The sequence below is a fragment of the Microtus oregoni genome, unplaced genomic scaffold (genome assembly GCF_018167655.1).
Source record: "Microtus oregoni isolate MIOR12 unplaced genomic scaffold, Mior012 000026F_ref0000081, whole genome shotgun sequence".
NCBI lineage: Eukaryota > Metazoa > Chordata > Mammalia > Rodentia > Cricetidae > Microtus > Microtus oregoni.
This window is the reverse complement of record NW_024543085.1, coordinates 1,475,964-1,493,984: the sequence shown is the minus strand read 5'-3', so window position 1 is coordinate 1,493,984 and position 18,021 is coordinate 1,475,964. Positions and strand designations below refer to the sequence as shown.

Genomic DNA, 18,021 nt, shown 5'->3' with positions numbered 1-18,021 from the left:
TCTATCAATGTAATCCAGCATATAAATAAACTGAAAGAAAAAAACCATATGATCATTTCATTAGATGCTGAAAAAGCATTTGACAAAATTCAACATCCATTTATGTTAAAAGTCTTGGAGAGATGAGGGATACAAGGGTCATACCTAAATATAATAAAAGCTATATACAGCAAGCCGACAGCTAACATCAAATTAAACGGAGAGAAACTCAAAGCCATCCCACTTAACTCAGGAACACGGCAAGGCTGTCCACTCTCGCCATACCTCTTCAATATAGTGCTTGAAGTTCTAGCAATAGCAATAAGACAACATAAGGAGATCAAGGGTATTCGAATTGGAAAGGAAGAAGTTAAACTTTCGTTATTTGCAGATGATATGATAGTGTACATAAGCGACTTCCAAAACTCCACCAAAGAACATATACAGCTGATAAACAGCTTTAGTAATGTGGCAGGATACAAGATCAACTCCAAAAAATCAGTCACCCTCTTATACACAAAGGATATGGAAGCAGAGAGGGAAATCAGAGAAGCTTCACCATTCACGATAGCCACAAACAGCATAAAATATCTTGGGGTAAATCTAATCAAAGAAGTGAAAGATCTATTTGACAAGAACTTTAAGGCATTGAAGAAAGAAATTGAAGAGGATACCAAAAAATGGATGGACCTCCCTTGCTCTTGGATTGGGAGGATCAACATAGTAAAAATGGCAATTCTACCAAAGGCAATTTATAGATTCAATGCAATCCCCATCAAGGTCCCATCAAAATTCTTCACAGATCTGGAGAAGACAATAATCAACTTTATATGGAAAAACAAAAAACCCAGGATAGTCAAAACAATCCTATACAATAAAGGATCTTCTGGAGGCATTACCATCCCTGACTTCAAACTCTATTACAGAGCTACAGTAATGAAAACAGTGTGGTACTGGCATAAAAACAGAGAAGTCGACCAATGGAATCGTATAGAAGACCCGGATTTTATCCCACAAACCTATGAACACCTCATTTTCGATAAAGGAGCTAAAAGTATACAATGGAAGAAAGAAAGCATCTTCAACAAATGGTGCTGGCACAACTGGATGTCAACCTGTAGAAGAATGAAAATAGACCCATATCTCTCACCGTGCACAAAACTCAAGTCCAAATGGATTAAAGACCTCAATATCAGCCCGAACACACTGAACCTGATAGAAGAGAAAGTGGGAAATACCCTTCAACAGATGGGCACAGGAGATCGCTTCCTATGTATAACCCCAGAAGCACAGACATTAAGGGCAACATTGAATAAATGGGACCTACTTAAACTGAGAAGCTTCTGTAAAGCAAAGGACATGGTCACTAAGATACAAAGGCAACCTACTTACTGGGAGAAGATCTTCACCAACCCCGCAACAGACAAAAGTCTGATCTCCAAAATATATAGAGAACTCAAGAAACTAGACTTTAAAATGCTAATTAACCCAATTAAAAAATGGGGCACTGAACTGAACAGAGAATTCTCAACAGAAGAAGTTCAAATGGCCAAAAGACACTTAAGGTCATGCTCAACTTCCTTAGCAATCAGGGAAATGCAAATCAAAACAACTTTGAGATATCATCTTACACCTGTCAGAATGGCTAAAGTCAAAAACACCAAGGATAACCTTTGCTGGAGAGGCTGTGGAGGAACGGGTACCCTCATCCATTGCTGGTGGGAATGCAATCTTGTGCAACCACTGTGGAAGTCAGTGTTTCGGTTTCTCAGGAAATTCGGGATCAACTTACCCCTGGACCCAGCAATACCACTCTTGGGAATATACCCAAGAGATGCTCTATCAAATGACAAAAGCATTTGTTCAACTATGTTCATAGCAGTATTATTTGTAATAGCCAGAACCTGGAAACAACCTAGATGCCCTTCAATGGAAGAATGGATGAAGAAAGTATGGAAAATATACACGCTAGAGTACTACGCTACGGTAAAAAACAATGACTTCTCGAATTTTGCATGCAAATGGATGGAAATAGAAAACACTATCCTGAGTGAGGTATCCCAGACCCAAAAAGATGAATATGGGATGTACTCACTCATAATTGGTTTCTAGCCATAAATAAGGACCACGGAGTCTACAATAGGTGAACCTAAAGAAGCTAAGTAAGAAGGTGAACCCAAGGAAAAACATATAGTTATCCTCTTGCCTATGGGAAGTAGACAAAATTGCCGGGGAGAAAATGGGATCTTGGGGGTGGGGTGGGATGGGGGTAAGGGGAGATGGGGAGAGAAAAGGTAGGAGGGAAGGAGGGGGGACCTGGGGAAACACGAGAATTGGGATAAAGGAAAGGTGGATAGGGGAGCACGGAACCACAATTCTTAGTTAAGGGAGCCACTTTAGGGTGGGCAAGAGACTTGACCCTAGAGGGGCTCCCAAGTGCCCAAGATGAGGTTCCCAGTTAGTTCCTTGGGCAGCTGAGGATTGGGAACCTGAAATGACCCTATCCTAGAGCAATACTGACGAATATCTTGCATATCATCATAGAATCTTCATCTGGTGATGGATAGAGATAGAGACAGAGACCCACACAGGAGCACTGGACTGAGCTCCCAAGGTCCCAAGGAGGAGCAGAAGGAGGGAGAACATGAGCAAAGAAGTCGGGACCACGAGGCGTGCATCCACCCACTGAGACAGTGGAGCTGATCTGCGGGGAGCTCACCAATGCCAGCTGGACTGTGACCGAAAAAGCATGGGATAAAACCGGACTCTCTGAACATGGCGAACAATGAGGGCTGATGAGACACCAAGGACAATGGCAGGGGGTTTTGATCCTACTTAATGTGCTGGCTTTGTGGGAGCCTAGCCAGTTTGGATGTTCACCTTCCTAGATATGGACGGAGGGGGGAGGACCTAGGACCTAACACAGGGCAGGGAACCCTGACTGCTCTGTGGACTGGAGAGGGAGGGGGAGAGGAGTGGGGGGAGGGGGAGAAGGGTGGGAGGAGGGGGAGAAGGGTGGGAGGAGGGGGAGAAGGGTGGGAGGAGGGGGAGAAGGGTGGGAGGAGGGGAAGGGAAATGGGAGGCTGGGAGGAGGTGGAAACTTGTTTTTTGTTTATGTTTTTTTTTCTTCTTTTCGCAATAAAACAAAAATCAACAGTAATTGTACAAACTCATGGAGATTAAACAACTCAGTACAAAATGATGGATGCTCAAGAAAGAAATCAAGAAACAAATAAAAAGATAATCCCAGAATTAAACAAAAATTAAAACACAACAGAACAAAATTTCTGGGACACATTAAAACCAGTCCCATGAGGGAAATTAGCCATTAATACCTACATTTTAAAAACATAAAGATAAAAAAATATCAGAGACAAAATAAAAACCAACTGCTTCCATATTTCAGAATTTAGGATAATCTAAATCTGTATTCCTGCATCATGTTCAACTTCAAAACCTGTCCCTTATCCCCTTTGAGGATAGAGAAAATCATATAATTTCATTAGTTAAAAGCAAAAAAAGACATCATATCAAAGACTCCATTCTTCTACCAGTCATGGACTACAAACTCAAGTTGATAAACTACCCCACATATAACACATGCCAACTGTGTCTGAGAATGCATTCATGTAGTCTTCAGAAATGCTGGGCCTTCAACACCATTGACAATTGAGTACCCAAAGTAACTGAACATTTCTCTCATTTTTCATGTTTCCCAAAGGCTTTATAATTAGATTTTTAAAAATCATTTTATAATATTTGCTATTTCATTTGGTTCAAAGTGATAAAATAATGTTAACTTGGGTTTCAATAAAGTTACAATAAAGTAAGATATTAACCGTGTTTTATTAGCCATAATTGCTATTATGATTGTTTACCCCAAACACTTACGTTATTCAAAACTAGTTTTCATACTGAAAAGAGTCAACTATTTTCACTACGTTGATTTTTAAAGTACATTTCCAATTATTCCATAAAATTTGGATATTTTAGATCCAGTTTTTCTTTATTTCTTCTCTTCTTTATTAAGCTATATATTTTTCTTCCCTCCTCTCCCATGATCCCCATGCTCCCAATTTGCTCAGATCTTGTTCATTTCTATTTCCCATACAGATTAGATGCATGTATGTCTTCTTAGGATCCTCTTTGTTGTCTAGGTTCTCTGAGATTGTGAATTGTGGGCTGGTTTTTCTTTGCTTTATATCTAAAAGTCAATTATGAGTGAGTACATATATTTGTCTTTCTGGGACTGGGACTCAATATGTTTTCTAGATTCATCCATTTGCCCGCAAATTTCAAAATGTCATCATTTTTTTTCTGCTGTGTAATACATGTATCACATCTTCTTTATCCATTCTTCAATTGCGGGCCATTTAGGTTGCTTCCAGGTTCTGGCTATGACAAATAAAGTTGTTATGAATGTAGTCGAGCCCATGTCCCTGTGGTATAATTGAGCATCCTTTGGGTATATACCCAAATGTGGGATTGCTTAGTCTTAAGGTGGGTTATTTCTTAATTTTCTGAGAAATCGCCATACTGATTTCCAAAGCAGCTATACAAGTTTGCACTCCCACCAGAAACGGAGGAGTGTTCCCTTTACCATACATCATCTCCAGCATAAAGTGTCATCAGTGTTTTTGATCTTGGCCATTCTGACAGGTGTAAAATGAAATTTCTTGTTTTGATTTACATTTCTCTGACGGCTAAGAATGTTGAACATTTCCTTAAGTGTCTTTCAGCCATTTTAGATTCATCTGTTGAGAGTTCCCTGTTTATGTCTGTACCCCATTTTTTATTGGATTATTAAAAATTTTGACAATCACTTTCTTGAGTTCTTTGTACATTTTGGAAATAAGGTGTTTGTGCTGCTGGGTTTATATTTAGGAAGTGGTCTCCTGTGCCAGTGTGTTCAAGTGACTTCCAACGTTCTCTTCTAGGTGGTTCAGTGTGGTTGGTTTTATCTTGAGGTCTCTGATCCATTTGGACTTGAGTTTTGTGCATGGTGACAGATGTGCGTCTATTTTCATTCCTCTACATGTTGTTATCCAGTTAGACCAGCACCAATTGTTGAATATGTTTTCGTTTATCCATTTTACATTTTATTCTTCTTTGTCAAAAATCAGATGTTTGTAAGTGTGTGGATTAATATCTGCATTTTCGATTCGGTTCCATTGGTCTTCTTTTCTGTTTTTATGTCAATACCAAGCTGTTTTCAGTACTATAGCTCTATAGTAGTTTGAAGTCAAGGATTGTGATTCCTCCAGAAGTTCCTTTATTATACAGAATTGGTTTTGGTATCCTGGGTTTTTTGTTTTTTTCTATATGAAGTTGAGTATTGTTCTGTCAAAGCTTGTAAAGAATTTTGATGGGATTTTGATGGACATTACATTGAATTTCTAGATTGCTTTTGGTAAGATTAACATTTTTACTGTTAATTCTACCGACCCGAGAGCATGAGAGATCTTTCCATTTTCTTGTGTTTTCTTCAATTTCTTTCTTCAAAGACTGAAAGTTCTTGACATACAGTCCTCCTGCTTGTTTGGTCAGAATTACTCCAAGATATTTTATGTTATTTGTGGATATTTTTAAGAGTGATATTTCTCTGATTTTTTTTACTCAGTTCATTTAACATCTGAATAAATGATGATTTTTTTTTAGTTAATCTTGTATCCTGCTACATTACCAAAGGTGTTTATGAGTTGTAGAAGTTCCTTGGTAGAAATTTTGGGGTCACTTATGTAAACTATAATATCATCAGCAAACAGTGAGAGTTTGACTTCCTTTCCGATTTGTATCCCCTTGATCTCCTTCTGTTGTCTTATTCCTCTAGCTAGAACCTCAAGTATGTAACTGAATAGATATGGAGTGATGGAGGAAGGTCATTGGCTAATAAAGGCACTGCCCTGGCCCATTTTATTGGTTAGAGGATAGGTGGGAGGAGTAAACAGAACAAAATGCTGGGAGGAAGAGGAAGTGAGGTCAGAGACTCACAGCTCTCCTCTCGGGAACAGACGCCTGAGAGAGACGCCATGCCCTGCTCCCGGGATGAAGCTCCGACCCAGGATGGACATAGGCTAGAATCTTCCTGGTAAGCGCACCTTGGGGTGCCATACACAGATGAGTAGAGATTGGCTAAATTAATATGTGAGAATTAGCCTAGAAGAGAATGGGCCAAGCAGTGTTTAAATGAATACAGTTTGTGTGTTGTTATTTCGGGCATAAGCTAGCCGAGCGGGCGGCTGGGGTGCTGGGGTGCTGGGGAAGAGGCCCCGCCGCCCCTAATACTACAATGGAGGGAGTGGACAACCTTGTCTTGTTCCTTACTTTAGTGGGATGGATCACTTTGAGGTTTTTTTCATTTAGTTTGATGTTGACTGTTGGCTTGATGAATTTATTATGTTTAGGTATGTTCCTTGTATCCCTGCTCTTTTCAATAACTTTATCATGAGGTGATGTTGTATTTTCTCCAATGCTTTTTCAGCATCTAATGAGATTATCATGTTTTTTTTCAACTTGTTTTATATGTGAATTACACTGACAGATTTTCATATGTTGACAATGTTGTATATCTGAGGTGAAGCCTACTTGGTCATGGTGGATGAATTTTCTGATGTGTTCTAAGATTCAATTTGCCAGTATTTTATTTAGTATTTTTGCATCAATGTTTATGAGTGAGATTGGTCTGTATTCTCTTTCTTAGAAATGTCTTTGTGTGATTTGGGTATCAGGATAATTGTAGCCTCATTAAAAGAGTTTGGCAATGTTCCTTCATTTCTATTGTATGGAACAATTTAAGGAGTATTGGTATTAGTTCTTCTTGGAAAATCTTGTAAAAATTCTGCGCTGAAAACATCTGTTTCTGGGCTTCTTTAGGTTGGGAGACTTTTGATGACTGTTTCTATTTCTTTAGCAATTATATGTCTATTTAATTTGCTTATCTAGTCTCGATTTAATTTTGGTAACTAATATTTATTCAGAAAATTGTCCAATTCCTTTAAGTTTTCCAATTTTGTGGAATACAGTTTTTCAAAGTATGACCTGATGATTCTCTGGATTTCCTCAATGTCTGTTATTATGTCCCTCTTTTTATTTCTAATTTTGTTAATTTGGATATTCTCTCTCTGCGTTTTGGTTAGTTTGGATAAAAATTTGGTGGGTGGTCCTTGGACTTCCCACAGGTCAAGGAACCCTGATTGCTCTTCGAGCTGATGAGGGAGGAGGACTTGATCGGGGGAGGGGGAGGGAAATGGGAGGCGGTGGCGGGGAAGAGGCAGAAATCTTTAATAAATAAATAAATGAATGAATGAAATATGCTTTCTGCTATAGGTCAAGTAGGTATCTCTTTTGTAGATAATTTTTAAACTAATATTTTATTAATAAATATTGATTGCACAAAATAAAAAAAATGTCTCTTTTATTGATTTTCTCAAAGAACCAACTCTGTGTCATTGATTCTTTGTATTGTTTCCTTTGTCTCTATTTTGTTGATTTCAGCTCTATGTGATTATTTCCTGCCATCTAGTCCTCCTTGGTGAGTTTGCTTCTTTTTGTTCTAGAGTTTTTAGGTGTGCTGTTAACTCACTAATGTGGGATTTTTCCAGCTTTTATATGTAGACATTTAGTGCTATGAACTTTCCTCTTAACACTGCCTTTATTGTGTCTCATAAATTTGGGTATGTTTGATGGTCATTTTTGTTGAATTTTAGGAAGTATTTAATTTCCTCCTTTATTTCTTCCTTGACCTGTTGGTGATACAGGTGGGCATTATTTAATTTCCATGTGTTTATGGGTTTTCTGAAATTAATGTTGCTGTTGTATTCTAATTTTAAGCCATGGTGATCCAATAGCCATGGGATTATTCCAATTTTTTTGTATCTGTTGAAGTTTTCTTTGTTCCCTAGTATGTGTCCAATTTTTGAGAATGTTCCATGCGGTGCTGAGAAGAAGGTATGTTCTTTTATGTTTGGATGCAATGTTTTATAGATGTCTGTTAAGTCCATTTGAGTCATAACATCTGTTAGTTCTCTTATTTCTCTGTTAATTTTTTTGACTGACAGATCTATCCATTGATGAGAGTAGGCTGTTGAAATCTTCCACTATTACTGTGTGGAGTTTAATGTGTGATTTAAGCTTTAATAGTATTTGTTTTACATAGGAGGGTGCCCTTGTATTTGAGACATTGATGTTCAGTATTGAGATTTCCTCTTAGTAGATTTTTTTCTATGACAAATATGAAATGTCCTCCTTTGTCTCTTTTGATTAATTTTAGTTTGAAGTCTATTTTGATAGTTATTAGGATAACTACACCAACTTTTTTCTTAGGTCCACTTGATTGGAAAATCTTTTCCCATACCTTTGCTCTGAGGTGATGTCTGTCTTTGAGGTTGAGGTGTGTTTCTTGTATGCAGTAGATGGATGGATTCTGTTTTCATATCCAATCTGTTTGTTTGTGTCTTTTTATAGGTTAATTGAGTTCGTTGATATAAAGAGATAATAATAATAACTAATGATTATTAGTTCCTGCTATTTTTTGGTGGTACTGTTTTTGTGTTGCCTGTATTTTTGTGGGTGCAGTTTTCCTTCTAGTACTTTCTGTGGAGCTGGATTTATGAATAAATATTGCTTAAATTTGGTTTTGTCATAAAATATCTTGTTTTCTCCATTGATGGCAATTGAAATCTTTGCTGGGTATAGTGGTCTGGGCTTGCGTCCATGGTCTTTTAGTGTCTGCAGCACATCTGTCCAGGACCTTCTGGCTTTCATGTTTCCAATGAGTAGTTGACTATAATTTTGATAGGTCTGCCTTTATATATTAGTTGGTCTTTTTCCTTTGTAGCTCTTAATATTCTTTCTTTACTCTGTAGGTTTGGCATTTTGATTATTATATGGTGAGGTTATGTTTTCTTTTCTTTTGTTGTTTTTTTTTTTCTGGTACAGTCTAGTTGATGTTCTATAAGCTTCTTCTACCTTCATTGCAATATCCTTTTTTAGGTTGTAAAAGTTTTATTCTATGATTTTGTTGAATATATTTTCTGTGTCTTTGAGCTGGAGTTCTTCTTCTTCTATCCATATTATTCTTATGTTTGGTCTTTTCCTGGTGTCCCAGATTTCCTGGATGTTTTGTTTTAAGAATGTGTTACATTTAATGTTTTCTTTGACCAATGAATCTATTTCCTATATAGTATCTTCAACATCTGAGATTTTCTCTTCTATCTCTTGTATAATATTGGTTATGCTTGAATTAATAGTTTTTGTTCATTTACCCAGATTTTCCATTTTCAGAATTCTCTCAGTTTGTGTTTTCTTTATTGACTCTATTTCAGTCTTCACGTCTTGAACTGTTTGAGCTGTTTACTTCACCTGTCTGATTGTTTTTTTCTTGGTTTTCTTGGGTTTATTTAATTGATTTATTGATTTCTTCCATTTTCGTTTATCTTTTCCTCCATTTCTTCAAGGGGAATTTTCATTTCCTCTTTAAATGACTCCATCATCCTCATAAAGTTACATTTAAAATCACTTTCTGCTGCTTCTTCTGGGTTAGGATGATCAATTCTTTCTGTTGTACCATGTTACCATGTTGCTTTTACCAGTTATCCTCTCTTCTCTTCTGAAGGCTGCCATCTTGCCTACTACACAGACTCATCTACATCAGGAACTAGGAATGATTCTTGCTAGTTACGTAGGGCATTGTAATATTTGATAGTTAATTAAATTCTTCCTTCCCTGTCCACATGCACAAAATGTGATACTTAGTCAACAGGGAGACTGTGAACAAGAATTCCTGGGAAAAAAAAACTGTCTACAAAGATTGTCTGCACGGACTGAAATTTCAGTGATTGTAGAGAATTTTAAATGCTGCAAGGTCTAACTACAATTTCTTTTGGGCTGTCTCTGGCCTAATAGCCATCCCTTGCCAACTACTGTCAAACCTAATATCGTTGAAATATATTAACTTGTTTTGTTTGTTTGCTTATTTGTTTTCTGAGACTGCATTGACTGACTTGAAGCTCACTATGTAAATCAGGCTGGCCTCAAATTCAATTCAGAGAGGTCTGTCTGCTTCTGCCTTTTAGCTGTCATGATTAAAAGTGTGCACCACCAAGCTCAGACTTGGAATATATCAATTTAACATCTCCTATTCTCCAGTATTCAAAGGCTAAAGAATGCTATCAGATATCATCTGAAGCCTATAGTTGAGGGTATTCCACCTGCCTGTAATCCACTTCTCTGGTGTTTCCACCATATTTTTTTAAAAAAAAAGTCTTGATTTATTACTTTCTTTGTATGTGGAAGAGACTCCCAGGTTGCTACCCTCATCATTGGTTGCCTCCAAGAGCTTGCATGTAAAACCCTGTTGCTGAAAAAAAAAAACACATACTTCAGACTCAGGGCTTGAAGGAAGCAAACTGACCTAGAAACCTAGGAACTAGTTTTTAGGGTATCAGAAGATGATACACTGCTAAGGGAGAAAAACAATAGTCCTGCAAAAATGTGCTGCTACAACCCACAATGGCAAGATATCCCCAAGTGTACAAGAATGACGTCTAACCAACAGCCATCTAATTGGAACTAAGGCCTACATAGTAGAGATTCCATGCCCGGTACTGTAAACTCAGTCAACAACCATTGGCTGGTGAGCTCATAGAGTCTAAAAAAGAATTTATGCCACTTCCCTAAACTGGCACAACTCCTAATTGTGTTCTAAATATTTATTCTTATAGCCCCTCATAAGTGCAGGCCTTGCGACTCATCAGATAATCTTATTTTGCAGCAGATGGAAACCATTACAAAATTCACCACGAGTCAAAGAAGCAAAATGGCAATACCAATTGATGTGCCAATGAGGATGGGGAAAATTTCACAAGACCCTAAGCTCTAGATGAAGAGGTACTAATAATTGATGGTTGCAGAGAAAGGGGAAATCGGTCTTCTCCAGGGTGTAACCCTCTGGTAGGTTATCCAATCCCAAGCAGTCAACCCTAAACATATATGCATATGAGTAATACATAGCGGACACAGCAGGCTGTGTGTGAGTGTGAATTTTGTGGGGGGGGGGTAACAATAATAACTAAAGAAAAAGTGATGAATTTGAGAGGTAGTAGGTAGGACAAGGAAAGAGTTATAGGGGAGAAAGGAAGGGAAAATGTAAATATACCACTCATATATATAATTCTCAAGGTATTTATATCAAAAAATAATGGAGTATCCATGCAGTAGAATGCCATGCATTTCTTAAACAAAGGAATGTGTACTTCTATATGATTTTCTTCAACAAATAGTATTAAGTGAAAAGCAAGTTTGTGAATAATGTTGAGATTTGAATGCGAAGCACTTGCATAGGCTAGCATTTGGTCCCCAGCCAATGGCAATGTTCATGAAAGTTGTGGAACTTTAGGGTATGGGGCTATGCAGATTGCTAAAGACAGGCCTTGAAGCTTTCTAGCCCAGACCTGTTCTTTGTTGACCCTGTGCTTTCTAGGTATGGATGTGATATAACCAGGCAGCCTCCTGCTCTCTACACTGTGTTGTCTCTGTATGCTGCCATGTCTTCCTTGCCATAACAGACTGGATCCCTGAAGAACTGTAACACAAACTAAACGATTTTTCGTCTTAAAAAGGAAAGAACAAAACAAAAGAAAACCAGGAATATAGATGAAAGAAATTCACCTGCAGTCAGGCAGAGATTACAGAAATCAAACTACAGGAATTCTTAAGAAGTAACCATTTGATATGGGACTCTCCTTTGTATGCTGTGAATACCACTGATTAATAAAGAAACTGTCTTGTCCTGTGATCGGGCAAAAGAACAAAGGTAGGCAGGAAAAACTAAACTTAATGCTGAAAGAAGGAAGGGGGTGGAGACAGGGAGATGCTATGTAACCCTGTGAGAGACAGACCCCGGAAATTTACACAGCAAGCCACAGCCATATGGTGATACACAGATTAATAGAAATTAGTTAAATTAACATGTAAGAGTTAGTCAATAAGAAGATAGAGCTAATGAGACAAGCAGTGATTTAGTTAATACAGTTCCTGGGTGATTATTTGGGTCTAAGATAGATGGACAGCTGGGAACCAACAAGTAGCTTCCTTCCACAAATTGGTGCCCAATGTGGCTAACTAAAATCCACTTAAAACCTGAGAAAACTTAAAAAGTAATTTTAAACACAAAAGAATAAAGTTAAGTACGGCTTTATAGTAGCCAGCATTTTGCTGGTGGTGTGCTAACTCCTTTAAAAGAGGATTTCCTGATTCAGCTGTAGTGGGAAAAAAGCCACTCCATTTTGAAATGTTGGCTTTATGGGCCATGCTGCGAGCACGACCTCTGGCTCTTCTAGGAGACCGAATATTTGCATGGGGTTGGTGAGCCGCATACTGTGGCTTGCTTGGTGGCAACAGGGACTAGTTGTGTGCCTGAGAATGGCACTGTGGGCATGGCTCTCAGCAGCAGCCAACAACTCTGACATGCTGGACTGTGCAGAGCAAACAGAAAGTACCATATATATCATAGTAATGGCGCAGTTTAATTTTAAGAAGGACTTAGCATTTTAAAAAGTGCTCTGACAGCAAAGAATTACAGATATGCAATAAAGACAAATCCAGATGAGTCATAGTTTTGGATAAATATACGTAGACTTGGAAGAAAGAAGAAAAAAAGTATAAAGAGTTATAAAATAAAAAGTTAATGCTTAAAAAAAGGTTAAGTCTTTAAAGAGACATAATACAGATAGTCATAGATTAAAAGGAGTAAAAAAGAAAAATAAGCCATGAAAAATGAAAAATTCACAGAGTTTGGATTATGTATATTTTTGTGTTATTTTTGAATTTTTGACTGTGAAGGAGCTAAGTACAGAGAGACATTTCATTGTATGGGCTGCTAAGCTAAACCAGCATGTATATTTTAAAGGTATCATGACTTCCAAATTTAGGTCTAAGGATATGATGCTTTGGGACAAAGGATCTGCTCTTGTTTTCTCAGAGGATGCGAACCTGTGGATTGCTTCCAGACTGGTGTGGTGTGATGGAACAAAACCCTCCAAAGGTCGCCATGAACAACCCCCAAAATTACTATGTCCAACAATCAGCAGGAATTGATGGAGAAAACTATGCCCATATTCCCAAATAGTGTTTATAAATGTTTGTTTACATTTAAAGGGGGATATGGTATAGATATGAATAATTTGCATTATTCTGGATCTTGGTGTACTGAATCAAATTTAAGGTCAATTTTAATTAATATATATGTATTTCTGATCTTGATTAAGGTATTGTGTTTGTGTAGCTCATTTAAAAATGTAAAGTATAATTAAGAAATATCAGTTAATAGATACTCATTTATAACAGTCAATCTTATAGTCATGTTTGTTAGATTTTCCAGATGTATAGAGATATATTTCAGTTAGAAAGGTATTCTTCAAATCTTTCAGAGGCCTTCAGAATATGGTATTTAAAATGTTTTAATTTAATAACTTTGGACTTTTCATGAAAATGAAACACATTTGCTCCTGGCAGCACAAGCTACTTCAAGATGAAGATGGGCATTGAAGAAGCTTTTTATGGTTTGGACAAGAAACTGCTTCTGCCTGGACTGTTGAACTGGACATGCAGGACCCACAGAGAAATGACTGTTGAACTTGCCTAAAGGTGAGACAGTCCTTCAGGGTTCATGTTCATGAATGAGTCTGCCAGACATTCTGCAGGACACAGAAGAAAATGACTGACAAACTGCCAATATAGGCAGAACGGTCTTTGAAATTTCCTGCTTTATGGGAAAGTCTGCTGGATATTATGGGCCAGTATGTTGAAGATGGCTGTTCCAATAGTACAGAAGAACTTTGGGTGACTGTCCAGGTAGCAAGATGTCTCTTTCAATTCTAGAGTTTTGGAAGTTTCTTACAATGCACTTCCTATAATATTATATCCATCTGGATATATTATTATCCTATAATATTATATTCCATCTTTGATGGAATTGAAGAATTTATAGGGCCCCAGTCACTGAGCCACCGCCGAGGACTCAGCTGCCTCCCCCTCGAGCCCCCTCTCTTCCCAACGCTCAGTCCCCCCATACGATTCCTTTTCCTCGGTGGAAATGGCCTGCTTCCTGCTGGCACTGAGGATTATATCCACATAAGAATTCAACAGAGAAACGGCAGGAAGACCCTTACCATTGTCCAAGGGATCGCTGATGATTACGATAAAAAGAAACTAGTGAAGGTGTTTAAGAAGAAATTTGCCTGCAATGGTACTGTAATTGAGCATCCAGAATATGGAGAAGTAGTTCAGCTACAGGGTGACCAGCGCAAGAACATATGCCAGTTCCTAATAGAGATTGGACTGGCTAAGGACGATCAGCTGAAGGTTCATGGGTTTTAAGTGCTTGTGACTCTGAAGCTTAAGTGAGGATTTCCTTGCAATGAGTAGAATTTCCCTCCTGTCCCTTGTCACAAGTTTAAAAACCTCACAGCTTGTATAATGTAACCATTTGGGGTCCGCTTTTAACTTGGACTAGTGTAACTCCTTCATGCAATAAACTGAAAAGAGCCATGCTGTCTAGTCTGGAAGTCCCTCATTTAAACAGGTCAAGCAGTAGCCCCGGCAGTGTCCAGCCTGAAACAAAGCAGTAACTATGTTTCAGCCAAGCCCAGAGCCCCAAGTTCATAGGCTGTGTCTGCCCAGAAGCTCCTTGGCTCTCCCCCTACAGAATCCCCTGCCCTAGGAGAATGTCACCACTTGAACAGCCCAGGTGAACAAGAGAATGGGTAACACCACAGTAGCTATGCCACTAGAGGGAATCTCTAGTAAGAGCCCCTGGTGTCCGACCAGGTAGGCAGAATTCAGAAATGGCCATCTTTCCCCAGGGGTCATGGACATGTGGCTTGCCACAAGGGTAATATTTTTAGCCAGGCATATCGCAAGGGATGTTGGAAGAACTGAAGGGTGGGGCCAGCCTCGTATCAATTAAACTTATGACAAGGGAATAGATACCAAACTGATGCCATCGGTCATGTGGCTAGCTGTATGTTTCAACTCAGTGGTAGCAGCTACCCAGTGCCATGTGAAAGAACAAACTGGTTTTTTGGTTTTCTTTTCCCTTACAGTTTTAATGTTATGTAATGTATTTAAACCCTTATTTAAATAAAACTTGTTTTCAGAAAAAAAAGAATTTATAGTTATAGTTTTCCTTAGGTATGATAAATGATAAAGTAGGTATAAATATTGTAACTGTAATTCTTGTTTGCCTCCTCACTCCAGTGTTGTCCCCTTCATTGGGTCCACCTTAGCATCCCAAGAAGCATTCATTCTGCCACACTTGATGGAAACTCTTCCCACCCGTGTTGGGTAAGAGTAACTCAACTTAGTCTCAAAGTCGCTGACTTCTTGGTGAAGGGCAAAATCAGCCTTTGCTTAAGCCTCATTAGGCATTTCAAGTTCTCTTCTATGGGTGCTCTTCCTTTCCACTTCTATAATCCAAAGGATTTCCACTTTGAGGAAAAAAACAATCATCTTCCTCCTGCTATTGATAAGGTCACAGGAAAGCTGTGGAATCCTTAGCACTGATCAAAAAACAAAAACAAAACAAAACAAAAAAACTCCCTGATCCTCTATACCTCCATTTTTATCCCCTCAAATAGAACAGTACTGGAAAACTTGGTTTATAAAATTTGGTAACCTCTAGCATAAATCATGGTTCATGTGTTCACTCATTATGTAGGGGTATCAGACACCTAACATTGTTGTGGTGTCTGGTTAAGAGTTATTTTAAGAGTTATTCTAGACATATATGTATTTGAATTACAGACTTATTATTGAGATTGAAATTGGTATATAAAACAATACAGCATCCAAATTTGAATATAACTTAATTCACATGTACTATACCAATTGACTTGCATCACACTGTTCATTTGCCTAATGTAGACAATATATAATGCCATAACAATTTGAAATTTAAATTAGGTAAAATGTTTACATAACATGTCTACATATTATGTTTACATAATAAACTTCATTGACTCATTGAGGGAAGTCAACAAATTAACTTCATTTTTTTTACTTGTCAGATAGATACTCTCATTGTCAATTTTCCAACATTAAATAGGAATTCATTGACAGTGGTCAGATTTAAGCAGACTTTCTACCTCAAATCTTCTTACCACACCAGCTTGCTTTAATGTGACAAAGCTTGAGACATAAATAGATAATTCAGGTGGACATTCTTCCTATTGACTATTTCTAGCTTTTAAAACCTAGTAGAGATGGTAGAAAATGCCTCATACAGCACTCAGGTACTTTCTTGGTGCTGAGATATGTACCGTACAACCTGAATAAAATAATCTGTGGTTAGAATTTTGACTAGCAAAATTATAATAATTTGAAAATCATGTAAGATTCAATCCAAAGTTTTAAGTACAGATATTAATAACTAAATTCACAGAGATTTGTGTGCTGGAAACATGGTGATTGTTAAGTTCCAAAGACCACCACTAAAATGTATAAATTATCTTTGTCCCCAAGATGTTCAAAATTTTCACATTTGCAGGCATTTTTAGTCAATAAAATAAAAGAAACAATGATTTAAAAAGTTTATTTATTATGCTGTGCTTGTGTGTCTATAGCTTTTCAGATTAGTTTTGTCATATTCATACTCACAATCTTACACATTAAAAAGAAGAAAAAGAAGCAATTGAGATTGTAGCAGAAATGAGAACATTGCTTTGTCTCTCCTTTAAGAAAGAACTGGCTGTCCAGGTATGTGATTAGTGGACAACCAACTACTGTAAACTCCTTCATGTTCCTTCATCATTGTAGCTGAGAACACTTTTCAATGATATCACTGGCCAATACAAAAATGTCATTAAAGTACCTTAAAGAAGATTTTAATGGATAACTCATAGATAAAACCTCAAAAGAGCATAGAAATCCTTGTATATTTTAGCATTATTCCAGTCTTCACAGTCATCTCACATTTAATACAGCAGAATTTTTGAAGCTCCATCATTACTATCCAAACATTGTCTAATCTCATAAATGAAACAATATCTTTGCCTATTTCATTTACCTTCACTTGGCAGTTATTGAGTTCTGTAATTACAATAGCAAATGCATCAAATGACTCAGAAGTAAATCCTTCTTATACACTCGTCCAAGTGCTTCTTAAGCATGAGCATGTTGATGAGCCAACTAGATGCTGTGAAGATGCAGGATCTTCGTCAATGAGTCTAGAGCAGGCATTCTACCACCAGGGGATCATCTGGGTTAAGCTAATGCTAATTCTGTTCCTTGATCAAATCTTCTTATCTATCTTTTAGCATGCCATGAGTATTGAAAGTACTTTACAGAGAGAAAGAGGAACATGGCTTTAGAGACAAGCCAATGATGATGGTCAGAGGCTATGCTAAGCACTCTACAGCTATCATTTCATTTAATCCCCTGGAAAACCACATCAAAGAAGTAGTGTTCCTTTTTTGTATGTCAGAAAATTAAGCTAACAACCCCTCTGTGACACGAAGTGCTGTGACTAGAGGAGAAGCAATTATTGTTTGCTCCTAATTAAGATTTTGAGAATAAACTAAACAGAATGAAATATCACCAGGACTATGCAACTCAGGGATGCTTCCCTTAAAAGGAATGAAAACAACAGAATGAGCAAAGTTTTAAATTCTTAGTCTCCTCAATATATTCGAGGTGAAATAAGCCTGTGCCAAACTTTAGTTACTAAAGGCATATTATTGATGTGGGAGTGATTTCTTTCTAATCTGTTGCTTTCATTGGTTAATTAATAAAGAAACTGCCTAGGCCCATTTGATAGGCCAACCTTTAGGTGGGTGGAGTAAACAGAACAGAATGCTGGGAAAAAGAAGCTGAGTCAGGCAGTCGCCATGATTCTCACTCCCGACACAGACGCAGGTTAAGATCTTCCCTGGTAAGCCACCCTGTGGGCTACACAGATTATTAGAAATGGGTTAGGTCAATATGTAAGAGCTAGCCAATAAGAGGCTGGAATTAATGGGCCAGGCAGTGTTTAAAAGAATACAGTTT

The 18,021-nt window shown here is 37.7% G+C and overlaps 1 pseudogene; it reads left to right on the top strand.

The window, feature by feature from the left end:
* Positions 1–12,286: 12,286 nt before the first annotated feature.
* On the top strand, positions 12,287–14,533 carry LOC121463252 (annotated as a pseudogene).
* Positions 14,534–18,021: the final 3,488 nt, after the last annotated feature.